The sequence below is a fragment of the Heterocephalus glaber genome, unplaced genomic scaffold (assembly GCF_053883595.1).
Source record: "Heterocephalus glaber isolate CG9 unplaced genomic scaffold, H.glaber_assembly_v1.0 deba00000613, whole genome shotgun sequence".
NCBI classification, from domain to species: Eukaryota; Metazoa; Chordata; class Mammalia; order Rodentia; family Bathyergidae; genus Heterocephalus; species Heterocephalus glaber.
Genome location: NW_028258152.1, coordinates 148,333 through 169,080, shown reverse-complemented (window position 1 = coordinate 169,080; position 20,748 = coordinate 148,333). Strand labels below are relative to the sequence as shown.

The 20,748-nt window shown below is 37.9% G+C and overlaps 1 long non-coding RNA gene across 1 annotated transcript; it reads right to left on the bottom strand.

Annotated features, from left to right (window-relative positions):
* Positions 1-124: 124 nt before the first annotated feature.
* On the bottom strand, positions 125-5,533 carry LOC110346584 (uncharacterized). The gene is made up of 3 exons (XR_002390712.2): positions 4,235-5,533; positions 3,579-3,682; positions 125-1,019 (listed from the first exon to the last, which is right to left on the bottom strand). It is a non-coding gene; the product is annotated as an uncharacterized LOC110346584 (long non-coding RNA).
* Between the last annotated feature and the right edge of the window lie 15,215 nt (positions 5,534-20,748).

Below are 20,748 nucleotides of genomic sequence, written 5' to 3'. Positions count from 1 at the left end.
AATACTCATACATACAGTATCCTGGGATGTTATTTATAGGAATCACACATATAAGTTTATACATATAAATATACCCTAAATATGTATGTTCACACATACACAAATGTATAGTAAAATAGAAACAAAAAATTGCAATGCTTTACTGTTGACAAAATAACTTAGGCAATTTATTTCACTAGTTTATAAGTGTAGGACTAGTGTAATTTGTCAAAAACACTTTTGGAACTATGACACATTTTGTATTTAGGAGGCAGTCTACTTTAAAAAGAAAACTAAAACAAGAAAGTTCTGTAAAATTGGGTCTGGCTGGGCTAGGAGGGAGCAGTGAGGTCCATTTGGTGTCAGGAGGATGTCTGCATTCTTGCTTAGGGGTGGGGGCTGGTTGGGCAGAGTTGCTGCCCTGGATGTGGCTGTGTTGGCTGTTCTCGGAATCTACTGTGCATTTCTCACCTCTGCTGTTCGAGTCCCCACCCATGACCCTGTGTTCTCCTGTCCTCCCCTTTCTTTATGCAAGTCCCATTTAGATCCCAGGAACTCCATGGAGCTCCCTAAGGCCCCTTCAGCAGTCCTGTGACCTTGCAGGTGAGTCTCTGCTGTGGGAGTTACTTCATGACAGCTTTCATCTCAGTGATTATTGACAGTTTTGTTCTGTTTGCCCACTCCAAAAAAAGTACATAATATATGTAATTATCAAAGTATGCAATCCAAAGTATGCATAGAAAGAAGTCAATGAAGATGAAGACTCATGGAAAACTAAAATTCTATGCCATTCATATAAAACTCTGCTGGTTATTTATCCCACTCTCTTCTGTCTGTCAGCCTGAGACCTGTCCTTCTATGTTCTTTGCTTTGTGATACTGTGGCTGGCAAAGTGCGTGGGGGGGCAGTCCACAAATGACAGACCACTCACTGGGCATTTTCTCCAGTTGGCTTCCAGTTAGGTCCTACTAATAGGAGGCATCCTGCCATCTGGAAATCACAAGGAGGGTCTCTGGGGGCTGTTTCCTTTCCAAGTACAGCTGCCAAAACACAGGACACGCAATTACATTTAAGATACATAATGAATACTTCTTATTGTATCACCACAAATAGTTGGAATATACTTACACTAAAATGTTATTTGTGGTTTATCTGAAATGCAAATTTAACTGTTTGATGGGTATTTTACCTGGGAGCCTTAATTACAAGGTCCCAGCATTGTGTTTTAATTACCTTCCCCTGCTCCACCTGCCAGAACCCTGTGGCCCCATCTGAATCTTTGGGGACTTTTGCTACATAAGGTAGGTTGCTTTTTGGCAGCTTAGGATTCTTTTTCCAGTAAGTTAAGTTGGTTACCTATGCCTTTTTACTTCCATATGGATTCTCATTTCCAAATTTTTATCCTTCTTTTCTTATTTGTTCTTGTCCTTGTAGTTTTGTGCTTAATACAAACAAGCAAGACTATAGCCATTCTAATGAGGTTTGGGGCAGAATCAAAAGCAGAAATATAAATAAATAAATATATATATATATAAATATATATATATATATATAAAAATATATATATGTAATCTGCCACCTTTCAGGAAGTCCATGGATGTATTTAAAATGTTCTTGAATTTTTTTTTCTTTATCTGCTGTGGCCATTTTCCACATTAACATGGTCAAATTTATTCCTTTTCCCCCCTTTTAATGGCAAAAGTATTCCTTATGCCACAGTATTCATGCAGCATAATTTACTACTAAGCTATTTTTCTTGAATGAATTATAAATTGATGTTTGGCTTTGACAGCTTACAATAAAGACTGTTGCTTTTCTCTATAGGTGCTCCTGGATGTGCGACAGGGATACAGGGGTGATGACTAATGGATGAGATTAGCTGGTCGATAGCTTCTGGTTTGACTGTTAACAGTCAAAAGTAGCAGTTACTGGTTCTCAATGAAGTGGAGTGTAAAAGACTTACCTTGGCCTCTGTCCTATGCCCTTGTTATATCCATTTAAAGTAATACATATTTTTAATAAGATCATACTATATGTTCTGTTTTGTAGTCTTTCACCAGTATTCTGTAGCTCTCAATCTACATCATTATATGTCTAGTATATTCTTTCCAATAGACATAATATTTTCATATTGAAAAATGTATATTAATCAACCCTCTATTCACAAACAGATGCAACGTATACCAAAGGATGTACATTTTTTTTTTAAAAAGGCAATCTATCACCTACCTATGAACCCTATCCTTTAATTTTCTGAATATCCTTCAGTATTGTCCCATGGCATAGTATTTATGTAGACAAATCTTACCCCTAGACAAGGGTAAATGCATTTTTACTTAGACAAGTATACACAACCTCTGAATTTTAACAGAATACTGGTGTGATTTTTTTCTATCAGAGCACATACTGAATGTTCACAAATAAATCTGTTGCTAGGCTATTTATTCTATTTTCTACACCTGAATTTTTAAATTTCTGCATTAATAAATAATTCTGCTCTCATTATATGCTTTTTTATACCTGGTAGAACATTTGCTTTCACCTCTCATGAGCCTGCTTTTGCAAAAATTTCCTAAACATGTTGATACCTTTGTCACATAATTCTTATTGCTAATTTGTGAAATTCTGTAAGCAACACTCACTGAATACCTGATAGAAATTTATTAAGGTTATATTTTAATTTTTACAAGATGCACATGCTTAAAACATTGAGTATTTCCTTCCAGGTGTGGTGTGTCTTTGCATTTATTAAGATTTTTAAGTACGTTAGAGTTTTGTAAATTTTTGTATAGAATTTCTACATTTCCTTTTAAATTTTTCTGAATACCTTATAGGCTTTTTTCATAGTATGGAAGTGATTTTTAAAATAATATGACACTGCTCATTGCTTTTATCAGGAAAAGCTATTAATCTCCATGTACTTTATTTATCTTGGATGGAATCATCTTACAGTACACTTCCATTAGTTTTAACAGTATTTCTGTTGCTTGCTTTATATATCTTATATACAAATCTTGTAATTTGACTTTTCTTACTTCCTATTCTTTTATCCTGTTAATTCAAACAACCAGTACCATTCCAAATTTTAAAATACCACTGTAGACATCATTTTATTATTCCTCACTCTAATTATTCCTTAAGCCTTCACATTCCACTGTGAAGCATGATTTAACATTCTACCTTCATAATTACTCTTTAAGAAGTAACTATTGCCATTTCTCCCATTTTTACTCTTAGAATTCTGGTCTGGTATCTTCCTTGAATTTGATCAAGTGATTTTTCCATGTGTATTGGTACAATAGTGTTTACTTGAATCATTTACAGCCAATGTTTGTCCAACATTTAGCCACTCCTGTATTACTAAAAAGAATTCTACCACATCTGTATATTTCTTTACTTCTTTCTAGCCAGATAAAGGTGAACCAAAGCTTCCAGGTCTCGTGCTTCCTTTCCATACAGGTTTCGAGACTGCTCTCACACACGCTGATGTTCTGGGTTTTGACCATGAGTATGTGTTTGTGGTAATCAGATTTCCATCACTATGACCAAATATGTACAATAATAGACTTATAAAGAAAAAAACAATTATTTTTGCTCACACTTTTGGAGGTTCCAGCCCATTTTCATTGGCCCCTTTGGTTTGGCCTGTGGCGAGGCAGTGCATCTTAAGCAGACCACGTAGCAGAGTAGCAGGGTAAACCACCTATATCATGAGCCAAGGAGCAAAGAGAGAGGAGGGGCTAGCATCCCGATATCTCAAGGACACGCCCCTCAATGACTTAACTTCCTCCCACTAGACTCCACCTCCTAAGGGTTTCAGTATCTGTCAATAGTGCCACACTGGGACCAAGCCTTTAACACATGGATCTATGAGGACACAGAAGATTCAAACTATTGCAGTGGTCATAGTGTGAGTCTCAAAAGCCTACACAGAAGGGCCTTCACTGCTTATCTCTCAAGAAAAGAGAGCAGCTCTGAACTAAGAGATGGTGAAGCCTCCTCATGTTCTCATAATAGTTAAACTTAGTTCCACATTTTTCATGGGGGTCTATTCTTATTCTATGATAAACTGTGCTGTACTAAACTTCCAAGTTAACACAAGCCAATTTAAGAAGGTATGTCTATAATGTATGTCCAGATGAAAATGGACAGTCCCTCGGTCTCTGAGGCATGCACTCAAAGATCTCCCCAGCTTCCCCCAGACCACATCCCCAGGCTCAGGTACCAGGCCTACCTATGGAAGGGGCAGACTCACCTTCATCTCCCAGGTTCAGAAGTATCTGAGATAATACATGCTCAACTTTAATTCAGGTCCAGCTTCTCTAGTAACAACATAAAACCAGGTTCATCACCTCACTCCTACCACTGTTGTACCTGTTTAAATGTTCCTCATCGTTCGAGGTGTAGCCAATTCTCTGCTCCTTCACAGAGATGCCTTTCTAGAACACACTATTTTCCCCTTCTTGGGGCACTCGTAGGATGTAATAGCCATCTGACACATGATTTTATGCTTGAATGGAAATTCTTATATAGTAATTTACTCCTAACAGAAATATTGAATATATTATTCTTGATTAGAAGCAGCTATGAGAATAGAGACTACATATTACAATCTTGATACCTTGTACATTATCTACCAAGTGTGTAGAAGCTCATAAAAATTGTTGGATCTATAAGCAAATATTAAGTCAGTGATTTTTGTTTCTGTCAAAAACCCCTCCCTGAATCCTTAAAAACATTGCTAATTTATAAGAATCCAAGTAACAGGTATTAATGTATGACTATGCATTTTCTTACCTTCAAAATAAATTTAGGCACATGATTGATTGATCAATGGATTGGTTTTTTGATAGATATATTTTAAAATGTATGTGTAATCCCTGAACAGCTCACACACATGGGAACACATACAGACTAAGGCCTTGCTAGGACAAGCATTACTTTTAGACAGAGGAAGGCCCTCTGTGTATAGGATAACATGCATATTTCTTTCACCTTTCCCTAGATGGCCCTCTGAAATCAGTGGGGCTGGCTCCTGTAGGAAAAATGAGAAATTATAATAAAATAATGTCATTTCCTAGCAAGAGAAATGGAGTAGGATTGAAAAAACAAAACAAAATTTAAAACACCCAGTTCTGAAGGAGGCTGAGGCAGGATGATCACCAGTTTGAGTCTTGTGTGGGCAACTTAGTGAGACTTTGTCTCAAAATAAAAAATAAAAGGACTGGAGAGGCAGCCCATTGATCCTGGGTTCAATTCCCAGTACCATAAAAAAAACCAAATCAACTGCATTCTCACTCTCAATAAGCTCTTTACTTACACTCCATGCGATGCACCTTTCAGTCCTGCTCACTTCTCAAGAGTCTTGGGGATTATGAGCAACAGAGCAGGAGACAATGATGTATGAATGTAAAGGGTTAATGCAAACATGCAAGTTGTCAGATAGGACACTATAACCTCTTACAGTTCCACATCTCTTCCCGAGAGACTATTTTCACAGGCTGAAAACTGTTGTGTCATAAAATGTGGTCACCGGGAACATCTAGGTCCACTCCTTGAGTGTAATCATGACATTGTTTCCTTCGCTGCCATGAATTTTTGTTTCTTTCTTTCTATTTTTTTTTTGGTACTGGGGATCAAACTTGGGTCCTTGCGCTTGCACTTGTGCAGTAGGCAGTGAAACCACTGAGCTAAATTCCCAGACCGCTGCCATGAATTTTTAAAAAATTGCTGCAGATCCCCTTCTGGCTTAAGTTGGTCTGGCTTTCCCTCCAACAGACAGGTTATTTCCAATGTTTTTCTACTACAAATGATGCACACATAAATTTTCTCATATGTATAAGCATATTCATAGAGTAAATAAAACTGGGTTTTCAGAGTTAAAAGGCTTGTGCCTTTGGGTTGGTGTGAAGTATTGCAAATATGTATAAAGGCCCTACCAATTCATTCTCTGAGCAGCAAAGGTGGTTTTCTACATCACCTCTATACCAGTTAACACCTCTAAAAACTTAGATAATGTTACTGGTGAAAGATGAAACTTTATTATAGTTTTAAATTTCAATTTATCTTGAATATGATTTGGCGTCATTTATTTAAAAAATTCTTTTATTAGTACATTTTAGGTATACAGTACGTTTACATTTATCATTGGGTGCTTGTACCTGTACACGATGTATCTCGGTTCTTATTTTTTCCCCATTACCTGTGCATCCTTCACCGCCTCCACCCTTCCCTATTTACATAGATTTCATTTCCATTTTTTTCCCTCATATTTTTCCTTTCCCTTCCTTCCTTTCCCACTATCCTCCCCCACCATCCCTACACCTTTGGACCTTTTCCTATTTCAAATTATCAACTATTCTTTTAATCATTTTAATCCTAATTTACACTTTCAGTTTCTCACACTAGAGAAACTATTTGGTATTTACACATGTGTGTCCTATTTATTTCACTTAAGAGTATGGCCTCAATATGCATCCATTTAGCTATAAATGTCTCTAGTTTCTCATTCTTTATGGCTGTGTAGTACTCCATTTTATAAAAAAAACCCCACATCTTCTTTATCCAGTTTCCAGTTGATGGGCACTTGGGCTGTTTCCAAGCTTTAGCTATTATAAACTGTGCCACTATAAACACGGGTGCACATATATCACTGTGGTATGATTCTTTTAATTCTTTGGGTAAGACACCTTGCAGGCGAATAGTTGGGTCAAATGGGACCTCTAGTCCTAGTTCTTTGAGGTATCTCCATACTGACTTCCACAGTGGTTGCACCAGTGTGCACTCCCACTAACAATGGAGAAGGGTTCCTTTCTCCCCACACCCCCACCAGGATTTGTTATTGGTTGATTTCTTGATAGCATCCATTCTTTCTGGGGTGAGGTGGAATCTCAGTGTTATTTTCATCTGCATCTCTCAAATGACCATTGATGTTGAACATTTTTTTCATATATTTATTTGCTGCTTTTACTTCTTGCCTGAGAAATGTCTGTTCATTTCAGATGCCCATTTTTGAATTGGGTCTTTGAATATGGGGAGGGTCTGATTTTTTCCAGTTCTTTATATATTCTAGACTGTAGACCTTTGTCTGAGGTACAGCTGCTAAAATTTCTTTCCCACATTGTAGGTTGTCTCTTAGGTCTTTTGGTGGCTTCTCTTGCAGTGCAGAAGCTTTTTAATAAGATGAGATCCTAGTTGTTGATTCTGCCAGTTCCTGTGCTACTAAGATTTTGTTCATAAAGTCTTTTCCTATGCCAATGTCTTCAAGAGTTCTACCTAACTTATCTTCCAGCAAGTATAGTGTTTCTGTCTTAATATTTAGATCTTTAATACACTTCGATCTTAGTTTAGTGCATGGTGATAGGTATGGGTCTAGTTTTAATCTTTTGGAGGTTGAAATGCCATTTATTAAATAGCCTATCTTTCCTCCAATGATGGTGGTTGGCTCCTTTGTCAAAGATGAGGTGGCTGAGCATGTCTGGAGTTGTTTCGCATCTTCTAATCTACTGATCCGTGGGACTTTGACAGTACCATGCTGTTTGTATCACAGTAGCTTTGTAGTATAGTTTCAAATTGGGGATTGTGATACCCCCTGCCATGTCTCTGTTGCTTAGAACTGCTTTTGCTATTCTAGGTCTCTTCTGGTTCCAAATGGATTTTTGGATTATTTTCTCTAGTTCTGTGAAGTATATTGTTAGAATTTCAATCAGCATTGCATTGAATCTATATAGTAGTTTTGGAAGTATGGCCATTTTCACTATATTGGTTCTTACTACCCAGGAACAAAGGACGTCTTTCCATTTTCTTATACCCTCCTCGATCTCCTTTTTCAGTGCTGTAGTTTTCAGTGTAGAGCCCTTTTGCTTCCTTTGTTAGGTTGATTCCTAGATATTTCATTTTTTTGGATGCTATTGTAAATGGAATTGTTTCCGAATTTCTCTCTCAGTGAGTCTGCTATTTGTGCATAAGAAGGCTACTGTTTTTTGAGTGTTGACCTTGTATCCAGCTACTCTACTGAATCTGTCAATTAGGTCTAGGAGTCTTTTGGCAGAGTTTTTGGGTCTTCTATGTACAGTATTATATCATCAGCAAATAATGACAGTTTAACGTCTTCCTTTCCTATCTTTATTGCCTTTATTTCTTTCTCTTTTCTAATTGCTGTGGCTAATGTTTCCAGAGCTATACTGAACAGCAGTGGTGATAGTGGGCATCCCTGTCTTGTTCCTGATTTTAACGTGAAAGTTTTCAGTTTTTAACCATTTAATATGATGTTGGCTGTTGGTTTTTGATAAATAGCCTTAATCAGGTTGAAATATAGACTTTCTTTTCCAATTTTAGGTAGCATTTTTATCATGAATCGGTGTTGGATTTTGTCAAATGCCTTTTCTGCATCTATTGAGATGCTCATATGGTTTCTGTCCTTGACTCTGTTAATATAGCGTATTGCATTTATTGATTTATGTATGTCGAACCATCCTTGCATCCCTATATATATATATATGTCGGATAAATCTGAGTTAGTCAGGGTATATGATCTTCTTGATGACCTTCTGTATTCTCTTTGCCCGTATGTTGTTGAGGATTTTTGCAACTATGTTCATTAGGGAGATTGGCCTGTAGTTCTCTTTTTGGGTTGGATCTTTCCCTGGTTTTGGAATCAAAGTAACACTTGCTTCCAGGAATAAATTTGGAAGCTTTGCTTCCCTTTCATTTTCTTTGATGAATTTAAAGAGTAATGGTGATAGTTCATCTTAAAATGTCTTGAAGAATTCAGCAGTGAAGCCATCATGACCTGGGCTTGTCTTTGTTGGTAAATTTTTTATTACATTTTCAACTTCACTCATTGTAATTGGGGTGTTTAGAATTTCTATATCTTCTTCATTTAACTGTGGCAATTCATATGTATCTAGGAATCTGTCCATTTCTTCTGTGTTTTCCATTTCATAACAGTACAGATTCTCAAAGTAGGTATTGATAATCCTCTGGATTTCTGCTGGGTCTGTTGTGACCTCACCTTTTTCATTCTTAATTGCATGGATTTGAGCCTTTTCTTTCCTTTTTTTGATAAGGTTGGCTAAAGGCTTATAGACTTTATTCTTTTAAAAAAAACCAACTCTTTAATTCATTAATTTTTTGTATCATTCTCTTAGTCTCCATTGCATTGTTTTCTGCTCTGATCTTTGTATGAGCTTTGGGTTTGTTATGCTCTTTTTCTAGGAGCTTGAGGTTCTGCATTAGGTTATTTATCTGAGTTCTCTCTGTTTTCCTAATATGGTCATTCACCGCTATGACTTTCCCAAGTACAACTGCTTTCATTGCGTCCCATAGATTCCTGTATGTTGTACTGACATCATTTACTTGTAGAAACTGTCTAGTTTCTTCTTTAATGTCCTCTGTGATCTATTGGTTTTTGAGGAGGGTGTTATTCAATTTTCATATGTTTGTGGGAGTTTTGCAGTTTCTCATGTTATTGATCTCCAATTTTATTGCACTATGGTCTGATAATATATAGGGGGTAACTTCAGTTCTTTTACATTGACTTAGACATGTCCTATGAGCTAGCATGTGGTTTATTTTGGAGAATGACCTGTGTGCAGCTGAAAAGGATGTGTATTCTGATTTTGTGAGGTGGACCACTCTGCAAACATCTATTAAGTCCATTTGCTCAATAGCTTGGTTCAGTTTTAGAATTTCCTTAACTTTTTGTCTGGATGATCTACTTGTGATAGTGGGGTATTTAAGTCCCCCACTATAATTTTATTAGTGCTTATCTGATCTTTCATGTCCATTAATATTTGTTTTGTATAGTTGGGGGCATTCATATTTGGTGCATATGTATTTAAGACTGTCATCTCTTCCTCTTGAATTGTTCACTTCAGAAGGATGTAGTAACCATCTTTGTCTCTCTTTATTAGTTTTGGTTTGAAATCTACTTTGTCTGCAGATAAGATTGCTACCCCTGCTTTTTTCTGGGTTACTGTGGTGGGGAGACCTGTTTTTCATCCTTTTACTTTCAGTCTATGAATTTCTTTTTGAGTTAGGTGTGTTTCTTGTATACAGCATATTGTTGGATTTTGCTTCTTAATCCATTCTGTCAGTCTACTTCTTTTGATTGGTGAATTGAGGCCATTAACATTGAGTTATAATTGATAGATATCGACTCATCCTTGTCATGATGTTTTACCGTTGTAGGCTCTTATTTCTTTTTCCCCCTTTCCCTTTAGTGTCTTACCATGCCTGGTGTATTCCCTCTGTTGGTCCTCATGAAATTGTGACCTTGTCTTTTTCTAGGATATTGCTTAGAATTATTTGGAGTGCTGGTATGGTGTTCATGAAATTTCTCAGGTGTTCTTTGTTGTGGAAGTATCTAATTTCCCCATTGATTTTGAAAGATAATTTTGCAGGATACAACAGTCTAGGTTGGAAGATATTTTCTTTTAGGGCTTGAAATACTTCACTCCAGGCTCTCCTTGATTTGAGGGTTTGTGTTGAGAAGTCTGCTGTGATTCTGATGGGCTTTCCTTTGTAGGTGATTTGTTTCTTTTCTCTAACTGTCTATAGGATTTTGTTCTTCCATTGGATTTCTGGGATCTTGACTATTATATGTCTATGTGTAGATTTTTTTTGATCATGGCTAATCGGAGTTTTATATGCCTCACTTATCTGTATGTCCAATTCTCCACCTCAGTCTGGGAAGTTTTCTACTATTACTTCTGTGAAGTTGTTTTTTGTCTATTGTACTTTTTCCTGTTTTTCGTGGACTCCTATCAGTCTTATGTTATTCTTTGCATCATCTAGCACCTGCTGGATTGATTTCTTGTACTCCCCTACTATTTTGAAAAGATATCTGTTTTCATGGTCCTTCACCGCAATCCTGTCTTCTATATCTGATATTCTATCTTCAGATTCCCTTAATCTGCTATGCATGCTTTCAATGGAGTTTTTGATCTCCTGAATATCTGTTTGAATCCATTTCATGGATTCCATTTCTTTCTTATGTTGGGCAATCATGGTTTCCATCTCTTTCTTATGCTGAGCATTCATGGCTTCCAGCATGGTTCTGAGCTCATCTATTTTTTTTTTTTTAATCTGTTTCTGTTCTAGAGCCTCTAATCATGTATTTCACTCTGCTCACCATCTCTGCAGTTATCTGGGAAATTATTTCTGCTTTGAATTTTTCTAGAGCCTCATTCATCTGTTTTGTTCCTTCCTGTGCTATCAGTTCGGGAGTCCAGGTGGTTGATTATCGGACTTTTCCACCTTGCTTCCCCCAGAATTTGCCTTTTGTGGGGTGGAAGTCTGAGTTTGTGCCTTACTTAAATGTCTTCTCATTTTTGTTTCTGGTACTGTCTTTGGTTTAATTCCTAGGTTGATACTTTGAGTTTGCTTATTGTAAATATCTTTGTTGATGTATTTAGAATACTTATGGAATGATTGCTTCTCAGAGGGATCTTCCAGATATAGCTGGTCTTTAGGTTTTGAGTCTCTAATGGCTCTGAGGCTGTCTCATTTTCATTATACCAGGAAGGACAACTGATTAGATCAATCACAACACTTTAGCCCAAGTGATACAATCAGCAACACAATAGCATCAAGTATCTCTTAGAAAATGACAATTTGTGGTAGTTATTAATCTATCACCTTTAACTGTGAATTAAATCAAAATCAAGGATGAACCCAATATATGTTTATAGTGAATAAACTGTTCAATATAGCAACTTTATCCTTCGGGATGGGGTGGTAGGAGTTGGGGAGGGAGGAATAGGTAAGCAGAAGGATAGGGGAAGGTTAGCAGTGAGGCCAGAGGGCACAGGCAAAAGAAGGAAATAGAAGAAAAGAAAGGTAAGATATATGAATTAGGGGCAAAACAGGAACACAAAGGGAGATGAAGAACAATGTGGGACAGCAAGGGAGTGAGGCAGAGAGAGAAAAAAAATGGTGATAATTTTGAAAATAACAAATAAAAGATAAAAATGAAGGGCCTCCTTCAGGGTATGTCTCTGCTGTCGCAATAGAAAACGTGGGCAGCAGGGTGCAGTTATAAGTCAATGAATCTCAATAAGCCAGTCACAGACTCGTGAGATTCAGGCAGATTTCTGGCTGCAAGTCCAGAGCTCCCTGTCTTCCCGCAGGGTTGAACTCTGCAAGGTTCTACTGCGGGTTTCATTTGCCTTTCCCCTGAAGATAGTCCAGGTTCTGATGGGAGATGATGATCCCTCCAACTTACCAAGCATGGTGGTCTGGTGTGCCTTTATTATAGATTCTCTTCACTTTTCCCGTGGGCATCAGTTTTCATCAGAGAGCCTGAGGCCCTCTCTCTGTTGCTCACTTCTGCATCTCAGAACAATGGCCTTTATGCTCCCCTGTGTCTCTGTAGTGTGGATCCAAGCAGCTGTACAGCCAAGAGGTGGGGTGGGGGGTGGGGACTGTTGTTTCAGGCACCTGCACGGCCAAGCTGGAGGCTGGTAGGCCTGGGGGGCCCTCACCAGCTTAGTCTCCAGCTCAGTCTCTGGCTTGGTCAAAAGTGGGCGGAGCGAGCCGGGCTCTGAGGGTCATTTCTTATATTAAACTATAGTAATACCTGGGGAAATGAACACTTCTGTTCGTGAATAATTTAGTTTGGGAACAGAAGTGTTTGACAAAATTTTGCTTCCATTTATGAACTCTGCATTGGGTGAACACACACATGGCGTCTTCCCCACTCTGACATGTGGTCGTGACTTCCTCTAGTTGAGATCACAGTCACAGACAGACCTGTGCAAACTTGCTGTGAAGCTTTTCTGTGTGCTTTTTAGCACACATAGTGCTGTACAGTATTATTCAGTCCAGCACGGCTTTAAAGAAAGTGCAGAGTGAGCATGGTGGTGAAAAGAAAGTGCAGAACAGTGATGAAGGTGACAAGAAAGTGCACAGCAAGAATGGTCAGAAGGTTTTGAAGAAAACAACCATTGAAGTGAAGAAGGAAACTGCAGAAAAGCATGAGTGTGGTATTCATGTGACTGATCTGGCCTTGGAGTAAGATGGCTAAGTTGACAATCTCCACTATTTAGAAGAACAAAGATTCCATCAAAGGAGCTGATGTGGGGAAAGGAGTAACGATGTTAACCAAGCAGAGGACACAAGCACTGGAAGAGGTAGAAAAACTTTTGTTAGAGTGGCTAAATGAGAAACAGCTGGCAGGTGATAGTGTTAGTGAAACTATGATTTGTGAAAAAGCCAGAAAATTGCACAGTGATTGACTGCAAGAAGACCCTCTCCAAGTGCAACAAGTGATGAATTTAGAGCCAGTAGAGGCTGGTTTGATAAATTCCACAAGAAAAGTGGCCTCCACAGTGTGATAAACAAATGGTGAGCCTTCAGGTTCTGAGAAGGCTGCTGCAGAAGCCTACAAGAATTTGCAGAATTCATGAAGGCAGAAGGATACATCGCTCAACAAGTATTCAACTGAGAGGAAACAGGGCTCTTCTGGAAGAGGAGGTGGAACAGAAGCTATATCATTCAGGAGGAAAAGGCATCGTGGGAGCACAAGCCCATGAAGGACAGATTGAGTCTTGTGCTGTGTGCGAATGCAAGTGCTGATCTGAAGATTAAGCCACTCCTGGTGTCCCATTCCCAGACCCCCCAGCACTCAACAAGAATGCGAACAAGACCAGACAGCCTGTAGTGTGCAGGGCCACCATGAAAGTTTGGATTACAGGCAACTGTGCATGGAATGGCTGCACGAGGTGTTTGCACGCACTGTTAAGAAATCTCTGACAACCAACTGTCTGAAAGCCTTCTTCTGACAGAGCCCAGCACACCTCCAGCCTTGGTGGATGATGAGCACACTGGGTCAAAGTTCCTCTCCCCAAGGCAACACCTCTTCTGCAGCCCCTGGACCAACAAGTGATCTGTACCTTCAAGAAGCTGCACACAAAGGCGCTCTTCACCAGGGGTTTTCATGTCACTGAAAAGATGCCCTTGGCTCTGAAAGAGTTCTGGAAGAGACATTTCAGTGCCCTCCACTGCGTCAGCCTCACTGACAAAGCCTGGGAAGAGGTCACCTACCAGGCCCTAAACTCACCTGGAGAAAACTGGACGGAGTGTGTCACTCAGCGTGACTGTGAAGGCTCTGAGGCACAGGCAGTGGAGGCTGTGTCATGAGCGGGAGTCTGGGCTTTGACATTGATGGTGCAGACCGAGGAGCTTGTTGAGGACCAGAAGGAGGAGCTGACGACAGAAGAACTCGCTGAACTTGAGCAAGCAGCGGAAGGCACTTGTTGAGGAGCATCCACTGAGGCAAGGAAGACAGGCACGGGTTAGCAATGATGTGATCAAACCCACGATATAAAGTGGAACGAGGGCCAGGGTTTCTTTGAGAAGCACCATGTTGAAATGACTAATGAACAGAGTATTGAATCTGATGAATGATAACGTGGTCTCTCATTTCCAGAGGGTTACGCAGCATGGGAAAAAAACAAGTGGCATTGGACAGCTTTTCATCAACATGGACCCTGCAGCTAAGAGACGAGGAAGAGAGGAACCCCCAGAGGAGATCTCCCCATGGCCTCACAGAGGGGACTCTCCCTCCAAATAACTTCCTCCCACCCACCTCCCTGTCCTGCACGCCAGAAGTCACCTCATGCAAGGTGAAGGTTCCCTTCTTCATACTGCACTGTACTGAACTTTGTTTCCTATTTTTGTGGTTTAAAAAATTCACATGGTTCAGGGCAGATTACCTTATTTACAATTAACCTTATGGGGAAATTTGATTTGGCTCACAACCAGAATTGTGGAACGAATTAAGTTCATGAACCAAGTAGCACTGTATTATAATCATCCACATAATTCTCACTTGTAGTTTGGGTTTATTTCCAGGCTCTGTTGCATTCTACTGATATATCACGTTAGCTTTCACTTATTTTTCAAAATTTTCCTGGTTTTTATTGCTTAAAATGTTTTTACATGAATTTAGAATCAACTTCACTAGTTCAAAAATATTATATAGGTAATTATATTGAGATTGAGCTAGAGAATTGGCAAGATTAATTTTCTAATGAGACCATACTACAGCTTTTCATTTCATCAAAGTTTCGTGTCCTTGACAAGCATTGAGTTGGATAGTTATTAATTCTATTCCAAGTTATTTTGTTTTCTATTTTGTGGTATCTTTTAAATTAATTTTCCTGTTTATTTCTGAATAGCTGAAATTAGTGAATTCATCTGTTTTCAACAGTTTTTCAGTTTTCTTAATTTTCCAGGTATGTAATAAATCATTTACCAGTAATCATTACTTCATTTCCTGACTTACAATTATTATTCTAATTTCTTGAGTTTGGAGTTTTTCTCCAAAAAAAAAAAAAAAATTGAATACAAGTAATGATCCTTACCTTGTTTCGGATGTTAATAGGGACACTTAAAATAGTTCCAATTAGTTACTGATTGTTAGTTTTAATCAAGTTTGAAGAAAAAAATCCATCTGTTGCTCTTTGTAAGAATAACCAAGAATGGATTTTAATCACATTGAAATGGCTCTTTAGCATCTCTGAAGACGCTTGAGTTTTCAAGAGCAAGCTATTTTCCTAACGGTGATCCATCTTGCATTCTTAGTGTAAGATCCAATGTCTTGTTGGTGCTTTTATTAGACTTTATTGATGACTTGTATTGATTTTTCATAACCAAGATGAAACCATACTTTCCTTTCTTTGTGCTTAGATTTGGGTGTCTCTGTTATACTAACATTTTGAAACATGTAAGTTTTCCTTTATTATCTAGGTCCTTGAAAATTTCAAAGTCCATTGGAATTAGAATTCAATTCTGAAGCCCCAAGGACTTGATATGTGTAAATGGTAGTGGTGGTAGGGTTTGTTCTAGAATTTATTCTGTGGAAATTGGTTTATTCAGGTTTTCTGTATCTTCTGGAATCAGAGAAAACTTTTCTTAAAACTAACCACTGCATTTGGCTGTAATAGTGTAGAATTGGGCAACTTGTCTCTTTTCATCAAATTCTTCTCCCCTGTCTGTTTCTATTGGGGTATTTCTTTTCCCCATTAAGTTTATTGGTACATTTTAGATATAAAATAGTTACATACATCATTGGGATCTTGTACCTTTACATGAGTATCTTGGTTCTTTTCTCCCCTTCCCCAACCCTCCCTTCACCCCCTCCACCCTTCCCTATTTGCAAAGGCTTTGTTTACATTTTTTTCCTTTCCTCATATTTTTTTCCCCTTCTTTCCTTTCCCCTACCCCTCCCACTTCCCCTGCTCCTTTAGACCTTTACTTCCTATTACACAATATCAATTATACATTTTTAAATTACAATATCAATATCTAGGAGACATTACCACAGATTTTACAGAATTTAAAAGGATATAGAAAGCATATTACACAAATCTTTTTTGAAATAAATTTGACAACTTCTAAGAAGTACCTTGGAAGACAAATTAATGACACTAACTCTGGAGGAAATATAAAATTTGAATAGCACCTATTAAAGAAAATATATTCCTAGCTTGAAAACCTACCTATATGGCAACAACAGGCTCATATACATTTTAACTGATAAATTATACAAACATTCAAAGCAGGAAAAAAAAGGAACACTTCTCCCCTCATTTTAGGAAATCAACATTGTGCTAATCCTAAAACTGGATAAAGATAATAGAAGAAAAAAGTATGAACATAGATAGAAATTTGTTTAACAAAACAAACTCTTAGAAGTCAGATCTGGCAGTATGTAGAAAGTGGTTTTGTTATAGGGATGGCAGTGTTGGTTCAGCATTGGAAAATCCACCCCCAAAAGTCATCATTTTAACAGAGGAAAGGAAAAAGCCATATGATCCTGTCACTAGTTGGAGAAAAAAGTATTGGACTAAATTTTACAGCTGTTCAAGGTAAAAGCTATCAGGAGACTAGAAGTAGAACAGAACCTTCTCAACAGATTAAAGACATGTAATCCGTACTTCCAGCAAAAATCCCTTATATGAATGGAGAAGATACAATGCTTTCTCCATAAGGTGGGGAACAAGGACAGATATGCCTACTCTTCATCTGTCCATTCAACTTTGAAACATAGGGCTAATCTAAAATAGTCTGGCAATAAAATGACACAATTAGGATGGGATTGGCAAGGTAGAAGCAAAATCTTTGTATGCAGATGAAATGATCACCTACAGAGAAAATACTAAGAAATCTCTAGGAGCGCTTAGAACTTGTATTTGAATTTAGCAGGATCAGAAAATACAAGGTATATATAAAAATTCAAGTCTGTGTATACTTGCTATAAACGAAGAATGGGATATTGAAATTTAAAAGTTAAGTAGGAGTACAAAGGACCTAGAAAAGTAAAAAGAAAAAGAAGAAGAGGAAAAAAAAGTGTTGGAAGATGTTTAATACCTAATTTTAAGGCTTCCTCTAAAGCTACAGTAATCAAGGCAGTATTGGTGTAAGGGAAGACATATAGATCACTGGAATAAAACAGAGAATCTAGAAACAGAACCACATATATATGGTCCACTGAGTTTTGAAAGATTATTTAACAACATTTTATAGAATATAAACTCAATTCAAGAGCAAAGGAAAAGATAGTGTTTTCAGCAAAGGGCACTAGAACACCTGGTATCCACATATAAAAAATTAATCTCAACCCTTTATTTCCATACATAAAAATAATTTGAAAGGATCTATGAACCTAAATATGAAATACTAAAACTATAAAACTTTAAGAAGAAATTATAAGGGAAAATGTTTATGAATTTAGGGTAGGCAAGAACTTCCTAAGATACAAAAAACATGATATATAAAAGAAAAAATTGATAAATGAGATTCCATCAAAATTTAGAACTTTAAATGACATAGTTAAAATGAAAAGTAGTCCTTCAACAGACCATATTTACAATGCATATAACCTATGAGCAGAATATATAAAGAACTCTTACAAATCATGAAGAGACAACCCAATTTAAAAGTAGATACAAGATGATAGCCAGTACAGTACAAGGAAAGGTGTGCAACACTAGAATCAGAAAAATACTAATCAGTACAATAACAAGATTGAATTATACGCTCATTAGGGAGATGAAGTTAAAAGTTTTAAAAGCCTTGTCATGACTTTTTCTTTTTGTTGGATTCTCCCCCTTTACATTTAATTTGTCATGCCCAACAGATTCATTCTGCTGGGCTTCCTGAAGTTGTGATCCTCACTGTCTTTTACTAGGATATTGTCTAAAATTTTTTGGAGTGCTGGTTTGGTATTCATGAAGTTCCTAAGGTGCTCTTTATCATGAAAGTATCTTATTTTTCCATCAATTTTGAAAGATAGTTTTGCAGGGTACATCAATCTGGGTCGGAGGCTGTTTTCCTTTAGGGCTTGAAATACATCACTCCAAGCTCTTCTTGCCTTGAGAGCTTGCGCTGAGAAGTCTGCTGTGATTCTAATGGGCTTTCCTTTGTATGTGACTTGTTTCTTTTCTCTCACTGCTTGTAGAATTTTGTTCCTCTGTTGGGTCTCTGGAATCCTAACAATTATATGCCTATGTGTAGATTTTTTTTTGATCAAGGTTAGCTGGAGTCCTATATGCCTCACTTACCTGTATGTCAAGTTCTTTTCCCTTGCTTGGGAAGTTTTCTGCCATCACTTCTGTGAACAGTTTTTTTATGTCATCTGCACTCTCTCCAGTTCCTTCATTGACTCTAATCAGTCTTGTTATTCTTCTTTGCATCATCTAACAGCTGCTGGATTGCTTTCTTGTGGTCCCTTACAATTTTAAAGTTTTCTTTTCCTAGTCACTACTTGCAATCTTATCTTCTGTATCTGAGATTCTGTCCTCACATATGCTCATTCTGCTGCATACTTTCGACGGAGTTTTTAATCTCCTGGAAATCTGTTTGCATCTGTTTTATGGATTCCATTTGTTTCCTATGTTGGGATTCCATCATGTTCCTCTGCTCCTCTATTTTTTTTATCTGTGTCCTCTCTAGATTAATCATGTCTTGCACTATAAGCACAATCTTTGCTGTTATCTGAGAAATTATTTGTGATTTCATTTTTTCCAGATCCTCTTTTGTTCCATGTTCAAGGAGTCCAGGTGGTTGAGAATCAGATTCTTCCATCTCGTTTCCCTTTGGGGTTGCTGTGATCTGGAAGTCTGTTTTTGAGGCTTTTTTACATGTCTTCTCATTTCCATGGTGGCAGGGGTGTGCTGCTGGAACCCGCACGGCTCACCTCCTCTGCCCTAGGAGTGGTGGAATGGCAGCAGGGAGCCTCCTCCTGGGCACTGGGATCGGCTCACCTCCTCTTCCGTAGGAGCGAGTGGTGGAATAGCGGCCTCTATTAGGGTATTTATAATTCTTCTCTTTGCTTAATTGGTTTTATCTAAATTGCTTTATAGTTTTGTATTCAAAATCAACTTACAAGTTTATTTACTGTTTTTCCCTCATTCCTACCAAATTTTCTAAGAATAGTATGTTGACTTTTTTCATTTTTTGGTCTGATACACCATCTCATGATGTATTGAGGCTGGCATCGAACTTGCAGTGATCCTCCTGGCTCAGGCTCAGTGCTAGAATTATAGGCATGTGCCACCACACCAGTATGTTGAATGCATTTATTTTTCTATTAGAATGGTTGAGGAAAAGGAAATGAGGAATAAAGACCTAGGTGTCTAAAAACATTCTTCCAGTTTGGCTATCAAGTGAATAGAGAAATGGGTACATAGCAACACCTTTTGCAACACAATAAAGGACGTCATAAAGCAGGGTTTTTAAGAAAAATGCTCCTTAGAATGGATACTTGTGTTCAACTGAAAGTGTTTGAAGTCTTTCTAGGAAAGACAGTAGGGATTACCTTTCTCATCTTCTGATTCTTCACACTGACAGTGTTACAATATTTGTATGCTGATGGTATAAAGGAGAACATTAAATGGTGCAGGAGCCAGGAAAGGGTTAATCCTAGGAGTAAAGCATCTAAGCAGGGAGAATAAGGCAACACTTGTTCTCAATGAGGAATTCTCAGGCAGACAGCTTCCTCTTTACAACAGGAGGCAGAAGGCACAAACTATGGAAACGCACATTTGGTCATTGCTGATGGCTTCTCTCAGGCATCTAGTTATAGATCAAGAATGAACCCAGTTGGTACAACTGCTTTTCTCTGGTAACAATTCATAGTTTGCATGTAACATGGCATAGGCAGTGAAAGAGACAGACGTAACCTTGGCTGACATTCCAGAGAAAACGCGAGAGGCATATATATATGCAATTGTGCCTAAAATTTCAATTTTTAAAAAAAATACATATAGCAGATGAACTTTTTCCAACACATTTTGCAACATACAAGGTGTGACCAAAAATACTGTGAATGTTTAAATTTTTAAAAATTATTAAGGTAAAAAATACATTGGCTTTAATCTCCCTCAAAATATTCCCCTCATTTCACACACCTACTTCATTGCTCTTGCCACTTTCTAAAGCAGTTCCGAAGTTCTTCTTTAGTCTTAGTTGTGCTCTTGTGGCTGCCTCAAAGTACTGAATCCATTCAGAACACTTACTTTTCATGGTCATTCTGACAGTGGGGAAGAGCCAGAAGTTGCATGGTGGCAGATCTGGTGAATAAGCTGGATGAAGACACACAATGTTTTTATGTTCCTGCCCTTTCCAATAGATGGCACTTGGCAGCAGCATTGTATTTCTGATCACGCCTCACAGACACTCACATAAAAGAACTTCTAGAACTATTTCAGAAAGTGACAAGAACAGTGGAATATATATATGTGTGGGGCAAGGGGATAAATT